The sequence below is a fragment of the Ascidiella aspersa genome, chromosome 3, assembly GCF_963924565.1.
Source record: "Ascidiella aspersa chromosome 3, kaAscAspe10.2, whole genome shotgun sequence".
NCBI lineage: Eukaryota > Metazoa > Chordata > Ascidiacea > Phlebobranchia > Ascidiidae > Ascidiella > Ascidiella aspersa.
The window spans coordinates 39086775-39097612 of record NC_139449.1 but is presented as its reverse complement, the minus strand read 5'-3'; the positions used below and the strand labels follow the sequence as shown (position 1 = coordinate 39097612).

Genomic DNA, 10838 nt, shown 5'->3' with positions numbered 1-10838 from the left:
TAAAAATCCTATGGTTTTTCTTCCTGAGTTGGTGGAGGCGCCGACTTGGAAATAGTTTTGTTCATCCCGCAGCCTTGTATAATGGGAATGTAAGTTTTCTAGAGGAGCCATCAAATTTGCCAATGTTTCTGTTAATTTGTTGTTTTTGAAGTTATGAGTTATTTGCAGTATTTCCAATTTGGTTAGGTCGAGTAATCTGAATATTGAATGATTACGGTATAAATGGAAGTAATCTTGTTTTGGGAGGGTGCCGCTTAAAATGTGGATTGCCCTGTTCTGTAATACTTCAAGATGTTTTAGTTTAGTTGGATAAGCTCTACCCAGGTTACAACACAATATCGAAGATGAGTATTGATTAGGCTATAATATAAAAGGCGTGCATGAGTGTCTAAATAATATTTCATTTTTGATAAGAGTCCAATTCCCCTAGAAATATTTTGTTCAATCATTTTAATATGAAGTTTAAATGACAATTTAATCATCTATGTTGAGGCCTATTATTTAGCTGGATTTACCTTTCTTAGTTTATTAACCCTTATTTTAATACTGAAATTTGAATTGGTTACCAAGCAATGTGTTTTAGAATGATTTATTGATGGTTTGTCAGCCCGAAACCAGTGCTCAATTTTTTCTATATTTATTTGAATTATTTTTTTAAGCTGTTTTATGTCATTATGGGAGATATCAATAACAGTATCATCTGCGTATAAACTACAATTTATATTTGAGTTTATTGGTAAGTCATTAATGTAGATTTGAAAGAGGAGAGGTGCTAATATACGACCTTGTGGGACACCGCATACAGGCATCGGCGGATTAGAAAGAGTTCTTCCTATTTTTTTACTATGCTTTCTCTGCCTTAAAAAAGTTTCTATTAGTTTCAAGGGTGGGTCTCTGATACCATAATGATTTAGTCTTTTAAGTAATATTTGGTTGTCTATGGCATCAAAGGCCTTGGCTGAATCAAGGAAAACTATACAGCTTTATCTGTGGTTTTCTTGGTTAATTAATAGGTTTTTATATAATTCTGTTGCGGCAAGTGAGGTTGAGTGATATTTTTTAAATCCGTGTTGATGTTTATTGATAGTTTCATGTTTTGCAAAAAATTAAGAAGTTGATGGTGCATTACTTTTTCAAAAATACACGTAACAGCAATTGGCCTGAAGTCATTAGATGCTACTGGTCTACTTAGTTTTGGTATATTTTCTTTTTTTCGTGTTTTTTTTTCGAAAAAAAATTTGGTGAAGTTATGGATTATTGTCGGTTTCGACTAAGACTGTTTTCCTTTGGTAACACTTTTCAAACAAGATAAATTACGAAAAAAATATGCCAAAGTAATATGTGTATAGGACATTATATCGAGAAATGTGTATTTATCCAATGCGTAGCGTCTCCTAAATTAAAAAGTGCCGCGGCACCTTAGTGTGCCATTTCTAATCCTCAAGGGTGCCGCGACATATTTGGCAATCTTCAAGAATCTGATTTTTGCTCAACTTTTTGTGTAAGATTAGTGTGGAATAAATCAAATTAAAACTTCGTAAGTTGTGTAGAGTTGATGTGTGTTGTTCTAGTTCCGTTTATTGTGACTTTCTAGTGAATTACCTACGGAAAAATCTTAGAGGGGTGTCGCAATCTATTAATTATTTCTGAGGGGTGCCGTTAGAATCCATCTCGGTTTATGACGTCAGCCCTCCACCAGTTGCCACTAACCAGAAAAGAAGTGGAAGGGCGCAGTCATCTACTTTACCAACAGGATCCACGTATAAAAAGACTTTGAAGGAAAAGGGAATTGGAAACAACAAATTACACTGGATGTTACGCCCAAAACAAAAAAGACAAAACAAAAGTTATTCCGCAAAAAACAACGGAAAAGGAACCTCACCCAAAAAAGATTGGTCCTGCGTTGTGTGTGGTGAAAGCTATTTGAGCTCCACAGAAGACTGGATACAATGCAGCCAATATGGGCACTTGAGAAATGTGCTGACCCAGAAGGACCACTCTTTATATCGTCACGCTCATAACTAAATTGCCTAAGTCATTTTTTATACATTTTCAAAGTTTTTGCTTCAGTCACTCCTTGTTAACATCCCCATCCATAGAAATTGCTCAGGTCATTTGTAGGTCATTTTTTCCATGCGCTTGTGCAAAAAAATGACTTAGGCAATTTTTCTATGGATCGAGATGGTAACAAGGAGTGACTGAAGCAAAAACTTTGAAAATGTATAAAAAATGACTTAGGCAATTTAGTTATGAGCGTTTTGATGCGGAAATCCTCAATCACGCAGATTTAATTGATCCTGAGGGTAAATACCTCAAGTGTGTTTTTGTTACACAAACCTGCTCAGATAGAGTAAAATTTCAGAAAACCACAGATTTAAAGCAAAAGAAAAAATAGAGTTTTTATCGGTGGATTAAAAGTAACCGGTAGCTGGTGCTAGAGAAATCACCTATCTTGATAAATTGCCACATTTAAGCAAATTATTCAAACAATTATGTTTGCCGGCGATCAAAATTGCCAATTTAGAAAGTTTTTGATCCCAATCGAAGCTTAACAACAGTTTTAATTCGTTTGTTTTTTTATTTGACGAGAATCGGTTGCAGTTTAGAGGTCAGTGTTGATTTTGACTCGAAGTTACACTGTGTTTAAGTATTCTATGAAAAGGGCGAAGCAAATATTTTGCAGCAAAATAAAAACATTTGCAAAAGTTTTCGTCAAACTTTTTAATATTGTACAGTTAAAAAACTATGTCGGAATGCAGCAATACAAAAGGCGAAAAATTGGGCGCTGGTCTACAATTCTACCACAGCGTTCAAACTGTAAATAAACAAAACCATTAGTAAATCAACGCACATTATTTAGGCTCTGGCTAAGTGCGCTGGTCTAGAATCCGGCGCTCTTTCACTTATGTACGTGAAAAGTTATGCAAAAAACAAAACAAAATAAGGCGCTGGTCTAGAATCCTACCACAACGCGCATTATTTGGGTTAGGTTGCGGGTTAGCGTTTGGGTTAAGGTGGGTCAAGTATTATTATTACATAAAGAATATAATAATACTTGACCCACCCACACCCAAACGCTAACCCGCACCCTAACTCAAATTTTGTGCGTTGATTTCATAACTGTGGTAGGATTCTAGACCAGCGCCCAAAATAATACCGCATACCACAACGCATATTGTTTGGGTTATGGTGCGGGTTAGCGTTTGGGTGAGGATGGTCGAGTAATATTATGTTTATTATTAATAATAACTTGACCCACCTTCAACCAAATGCTAACCCAAACAATATGTGTTGTGGTATGCGGCATTTGAAGAAAGTTTTTTTTTTTAATTAATTTTTACGTACAATAGTGAAAGAGCGCCGAATTTGGGACACAGGCTAAGAATTCTGCCACCTTTTTGTACAATGATGAAAAACAATTATGAAACCAGTTGTCAAAATTAAAATTGCAAATTGGGAGTTAAATACGGTAACTGAAGCACATTTTTGTCCGGGGGTTTATATTGCTAACATTATTTGGTTTAGGTTGCGAGTAAGTGTTTGGGTTTATCGAAGTATTTACCACTTTATTTATTTATTTATTGCAGTTTCAATTTGGACAACTCTTTTGGTTACTTAAAAAAAACTTTGTAAGATTCTAGACTTATGCCGAATTTGAAAAAAAGATTTATGCAAAAGTATTTTTTGGTTTAAATTATTTACGGCCACAAATTACAGAATGCAATCTTGGGTTTTACAAGATCATGGGTTGAAAGTTTCAGTTTAATAGGCTTTCCAATTAACATTTACACCACAGGTTTTTAAGAATTTTATGTACCATTAGCAATATTTTATTATAATTTTTCAGGTCTAACATCAATTTACCATTTCCACACAGGCTGCAAAACTAAAATTCGGTCGAACATATGTTTTGTATTACGACATAAAGTATAAAATCAAAGAATTCAGTTGTGCTTTAAATTTCAAATTGTTTCGTAAATTTGCGACAAAATGTCGGACTCTGGAAATAGAAGGGAAAGTAGCGCTCGGTTGAAACGTAACGTCACGAAATTGGCGTTCAGAGGTCGGGAAAAGGTCAGTATCAAATGTTGGCTGCGTCAATTTACTAACTGTGTGCTAGTCTGCACTTGATTACACTTTTTGAGGACATCAGGTGTGCAGAGCCAAATTTTCAGGTGTGCAATTGTGTAATCATGATTTTATGCACAACGACGTTCCAGATTCAACCACATTTCAACTTTTTTTCAAAATTTATGTGTAAATTTTTTATTTCAGAAAATAATGTATTCTCTAGCATCTGTTTTGGTTCATCTTGTGAGTTTCAGATTAGAGTCTTCATACTTCGTTTTATCCAAGCGTCTGCTGAAAAAACACCTAAAATCACCAAACCTCGCTAAATTTTCAATAAAATTGTAGTGTACACACAAATTGATTTATAAAAAGGTTGGGTGTGCACCTGCCACAGAATGCAGACAGGTTTTATAAAAAGGCTGAGTTGTGTTAAGATTCTGCACCTCCGGTGTACATGAAAAAGTTAACCTGCAAACTTAAGCTCCACACCCAAGATCTTGTCAAAAGTTCAATCAAATGCAGACTCGGTCATGATTTTTTAAAGCAGGATTCCATTGTGTTTGAGTTATTAACTTTGCATTGTATGTATTTTACTGTTACCATAATTGAAAAAAATGACCTTTTAGGCAGAATTTTTTTTTAACAATAGTCTGAATGTGTCTTATATGGGGAATGTTCAAAGTGGAATCCCATGGGATTCTAGAACTTGGGTTTCGAATTTAGAACAACAAATACAGAATATTGAATCCTAGTATATTTTTATTAAATTATTCAACCACGATTTTGTTTGAAGGAGGACTCATTCCTCATATAACCCTACAAGGCCCACAGTGTTAACCTGTATGTATTGTAATCAAAAATATATTCTAACAAATGTTAACATTCTTAACAACTGCTATTTCAAGCAATTTGGAAACTGTAGTACATGTCCAGCTTGTTGGAATCCAAGGTTCAATATTCTACTTTAAACATCCCTAGTCTTATACTTGAGTTTTTTAATTTTCAGTGGATATGAATTTTTATAATATAGCATTTGCAATGAACCCAATTGTTTGTTTCGTTTTATAAGTAAGTCATGATTATTTGAAAGCGGAAACTTTGTCAGATTAACTAGGATTCTATAATTATCTTACCAACTATACTTTACACATTTAAAAAAGAGAAATTTTAATCGGAATAAAACTTTTGACTTAGAGATTCAATCTTGAATATAGTTTCTTTGAATATTTCTTTTGAAATGAAGTCGCTATGGTTACTGTAACTTGCAAAAATCTCACCATTCCTTGAGAAAATAATGTTTTTAAGTGTTCCTGTTTGATTTAAATTTTATGCTTTTTTCCTACAGTAGTATTTGTAATGAACCATATGGATTTGTTTTTACTTGTACGAGTCATTCTCTGCGTTTGTCATATGTTATCGTGTTTTGTGTTTTGCAGATGCTGTGTTCGCTCGGGCGCGGCGATGAAACCAAGGATGAAATCATCGACAATTACGTTCACCTTGTTACTAAGCAACAGGTGAATCTTGATTAAATAACAACAACAAGTCACTTCCTGAACTTTTGTCTCCAAAATGTTTAAAACCAGATTTGTAGCGAATTGGTAAATTTATATTTTGAAAAGAGTATATTAACATTTAAAAGTGATTAACATCCATCTTGGATGTTCTTTAGCCATATCTTTGATATATTTTCTCAAAAATATTGCGAATTTAGAATTTCATTCTCTAAACCACAAAAACAAAGTTTATATGAAATAAAGTTGATTTTCGACACTTACTGGTCAATAGGGAAAAATAAAAGCAATAGGGAAAAATCGATTGAGACCTGGAAACAAAAAAAAAAATTTTTTTTCTTACATTGTGTTATGTTTGAAGTGTTTTGTCAACAGTTAAGCTTTCTTTACATAATTAGCCACAAATTTATTTCAATGAAACCTAATGTATTGTATGAAATGTATTGTATGAAATGTATTCTTCCAAAGGCTAGTGTTAACAGTTTGAATTATTTGTTATTTCACCGCCACGCAATGAATATTAACAAAGATTATTGAAAGCATTCATTATAAAACTGTTTCAATCCTGTTGTTTTTTGAAAATCTTAAGACCTCATCACAGTTAAAACAAGTATATAAAATTTAAAGAATAACTACAGTAATTTCGGAGAAATAGGTGTTATCTGGCTTATAATTTATTAGTCGGATGATGCATTTAAACAACACTTCTTCACTGATGCTCCATAGAATGATGCCAGGTCTGCAGTCCAAAACAAAAACAAATCTAATTTATAAAACTTACCGTATATTTTTTATCATGTTTTTATTTATTTTGGCCTCAATTGATCTAACAGTCAGATATGCAAAAATGAATCCCTTGTAAAAAAAATTACAAGCAGTTTAAGACTCCCTTGAGTAAAAATGTTTCAAAAAATCTTCAATATAAGTTTTCACACTTTAACTGTATTCTTAGAATATTAGTGTTTCTTAACTTTTTTCACAGCGTCCCAAACACTGAGCTATACCAGCAAAGCTTTGCCGACCTAATTCTACCCGCTGAACATTTTTAAGGGAAAAAACATAAAAAATTACGGTTAACAAATTAGATGTCTTTGTATTGCTTCCTCAATTCACTCATGATTTCCTCAAATTTTTTAATTTTGTTGAAATCTTGCTTGAAGCAACCTCAATAAATCTAAGCATGTGGATTACTTTAGTCTTTACCCGACCAGATCAAATGGCGACAAAGTTTTAGTTCGCTACCTATGGGTTGAGAAATCACTTTTTCTAAATATTTACTTGATTTTTCAGGTTCAGTTGACAAAGTTCCAGCAAGATATGAAAAGATACCTTCAATCCATAATCGGTAAAGTTCAAATTTTTTAAATTTCTACTGAAAACAAGATATTTTGAGAATTATAGTTGTTACATTTTCTTTTTTTGCTTTATAAAGCTAAATATTTAAACTGTTGATTTAAAAAACATATGCAAAGCCTAAATTGTTTCTCAAAATTCACAAAAATAAATATTCTGTCGCATAACAACAAGCATTATCAGTTTCTGTAAAAAATATATTGTCTGAAAAAAAAATTAAATTGTTTGCATGAGATTCTTTAAAACCAAAAGTGCTTTAGCTTTTTCAGGTTGCTTACTTTTTTTAACTTTTAGCAATGCAGTCGGCAGCCAATGATTTCTATGCATCGTTGGGAGAGGTTTACGAAGACGGTTGGATGGGAAAAGATATGGTCGCAACACTCTCAAAAGTAAATATTTATTGAAATTAAAGTTGAAATACTGAAAAAAAGCTAGCTTGTGCCACAATCCACTTAACCAGGGCGAACTTTTTTTTTTACATGTGAATTACTTTTGTCTTTACCCGACCAGATTAAATGGCGACAAAGTTTTAGTTCGCTACCTATGGGTTGAAAAATCACTTTTTCTAAATATTTACTTGATTTTTCAGGTTCAATTTACAAAGTTCCAGCAAGATATGAAAAGATACCTTCAATCCATAATCGGTAAAGTTCATATTTTTTTTATTTTTTTTTTTTTAAATTTCTACTGATTCATTAGTTTTGATTTTTTTAACAAGATATTTTGCGAATTATAGTTGTTACATTTTCTTTTTTTGCTTTATAAAGCTAAATATTTAAACTGTTACAAAATGGGGATCTTCAAAACTTTTGAGTGGTAACCAAAATCAAACTATTAAAAAAATAGATTTTGAATAAACTTGCATTCCGCATATACTTTATGTTTTATTGCGGATTATCTTTTGAACATGATATTCACGTGATAGGCCCAGGATCACGTGATAGAGGCTCATGATACTTATGAGACGCTGAACTCATAACTCCACGAAGAACTGCCCGACCTTTTCGACTCACGGGTCGTCCTGTGCGCCGACATGGTTACGAACATCGCAACTGCTGAGAAAGCTTTCTACAACGAACTTTCCGAGGTGAACTAATGTGATTTGATTTGTTCTTGTTTAAAAACCCTAATATATGGATTAGGCTGTAATATTTGATTTTGTAGTAAACATTATCAAACTTTTTCCAATAAAAATATATTTATGTAATACAAACTTTCAGTGGTGATTTTGTGATTTAAGTTTGTTTGGTTTAAATTCAAAAACCTTGTAATATTAAGGTGTGAAATTGTTTGTAAATATTATTAAACTTTTTTAATTTAAATTTATCTGAAAACAAAACTATGTAATATTTGATCATTTGTAAATATTAGTACACTTTCAAATGTTTTTTTATGAGGACTGGATATAACCGATCTTTTAAAATTATTTCATAGTTAAACAGCAATTCTATTTGCTTTTAAAACTCTGTGATAACTAAATTGCATTTAAGCCACTTAAAAAAAGTAGTTTGTATATTTCATAATTTCTTTTTTTTTAAACATAGCAACCAACTTTACTAATGGGAATTCTGTATTAATACGCTGTGTGTAATATATTGACAAAATGATATCGGGTTCAGCTTGATTTTCTTGTCCCGTCTTGTAAACCCTGTTCCATTGTGTTTTTATTTATTGTTTGACTACTATATATTTTTTGCCCAGTTGCAATATTATTGCCCTTAAGACCATTTGCCCCTTACCGCGTGTAGAGCGGGCTTGTGCCGCTGTATAAACAAACCCGCTCTCAATGTGGACACGCTCTCAGTCCCCTTGTATTTGTTTAATACATAAATGGTATATTCGCGCATTTCTATCGTCGAGTTCTTTTTCATTTTATTTTTATTACTAATTCCTTCTTGCGTGTATCTGTTGCTTCCCATTGACCTCACTACTTTCGACTTGCGGGTGTATTTTTCCGTTGCAGTTCTTATCACCGTTACTTCGCGACTTCTTTTTTTTTATTATCCTAAATTATTTCTCGCTTGTCCCCTTTCTATTGTAAGTTGTGAAAAGTAACATCACTCACTACATATGTACATTATTTAGCTCAATATACTAAACATAATGGATGTTATTATGCAAAGTGCCTCTTCTTACCTAATGTTCAATTTTCATTCTGTAACCATGCATCTTTAAATGATTTTACATACTATATTTTAATGTCTAATTTGGCAACCCTGCAACTAAATTAATGTTTTGTACAAGCTTTCTACGACCGTGATATACGATTTTAACTTAAAAAAATATTTAAAATGTTGTCACTTTTTACATGTCCTTTAATTTTGTAATTATTTTAGATAAACCACAATTATTTTTTTTAAACCACAAATACGAACAGTGTGACATAATAGCCTTAATGTATAAGAAGTAACATTCTCAGCAAGGAAAATAAGTTAATTGATAGGTTTGCGCTAGTTTAAGGTCAGTTACAAAACAGTTGTTGTTAATATGGAAACTCTTGATAAACTGTGGGGGACAGATGTTAAGGGTTGGGTCTCAACTCACCTACGGACCCAGTTTAACAACACTTCTTTAATTTACCCCCGATGTAAATACAACAACATCAGATGGGCTATATTACAATTGTTGTAAACAGATGTGACGGTTGGAATTCTTCTTTCAGTTGAAAACACTTTCATCAGCTTTCAAATTTTCATCTTGTGTTTTGCAGGAAGAAAAGAGTGGATTTTTAGAAATGAAGTTCGACTGATCTTGGATTGCTTCGAGCGACCAACAATCGTCCCTCCGTGATGCGAAACATTTATCAGCTTTCCTGTTGATGGAAGTGAACTGAGGGGCAGGGGCGGTTCCAGGGGGTGGGGCAACACGCCACGCCTTGTATTATTTACCTAAATTTTAATTTTTTTTGGGGGGTTTCTAGTATGTTCCATTTTGATAAAATGGTTTTAGTTGAAAGGCATCTTTGCGTCTCATCGCAACTTAAACAATACATAAAGGCGTTTTTTCTATAACATCCTTTTAATGTCGCTTTTGTTTTAAAACTAACACCTCTCCAACCTAAAACTTGTATAAACGAAATGTGTTCTTATGGACGTTTATATGCAACATGTGACGTCATCCCTCTTATTGACCGCTGTTACTTTTGTTTTGTTCATGTTTGGCCGACTCTTTCCCAAACCACAGCCGTGTTTATTTGAGCGATCGCTCGTCTCCCCAAAGCGCTTTGCCGTTTTGCTCGTTGCCTTGTAATAAGTAAGTTTGTGCCAAAGCCAAACGTCGCTTCACAACTTTGCTTCGACGAGAATGACGACCTCGCTTGTTTGGTGGCCGCCCCGCTCCTTTGCTGTCCACACATTTTTGCTGTCCACACATTTTAGCGTCTTGTTTGTTCTTGTTAAGTCGGTTCTTGTTAAGTCGATATTTTTATACTTTACTGTTGTTTGTAATTACCTCGCTAACATTAAAGTTCACTGCATTGTTTTACTTTACACAGTTTGATTCTTGTAACAGATCTGTTTTCACTGATGAGAATCCGCTGTTGCTTTTGGCGGAATTAGTAAACCTTGGACAAGGCTATTTAATAAAAATGCAACTGTGACGTCATATTAAGCACCAGGGCAAATATGACACAGTTGTTAATCTGGCGATGATTCTTGCTTCGAATGCCGAATTGTTAGTTGACATTGTGTATTTTTACCATTGTTACGAACAGTATCACGGCGCCCCTCTTGTGAACCCAGATGGGAATATCTGTTCTAAATAAATATTACCAAGTTTATATCGATTTTACCGGACGTATTTTGCAATGGCGAAAAAGTCACAACATACAAATAAGCTGGATTATCACTTTGTTTCTTTCTCACTTACAAAAATACCTTTGCTCAGGTAGATTTATTACAG

General features: G+C 33.4%; 1 long non-coding RNA gene across 1 annotated transcript; it reads left to right on the top strand.

Annotated features, from left to right (window-relative positions):
• The first annotated feature begins 5504 nt into the window (after window positions 1-5504).
• LOC146162941 (uncharacterized) lies at window positions 5505-7323 on the top strand. Its single transcript, XR_014494742.1, has 3 exons — window positions 5505-5588; window positions 6876-6930; window positions 7233-7323. It is a non-coding gene; the product is annotated as an uncharacterized LOC146162941 (long non-coding RNA).
• The last annotated feature ends 3515 nt before the right edge of the window (window positions 7324-10838 follow it).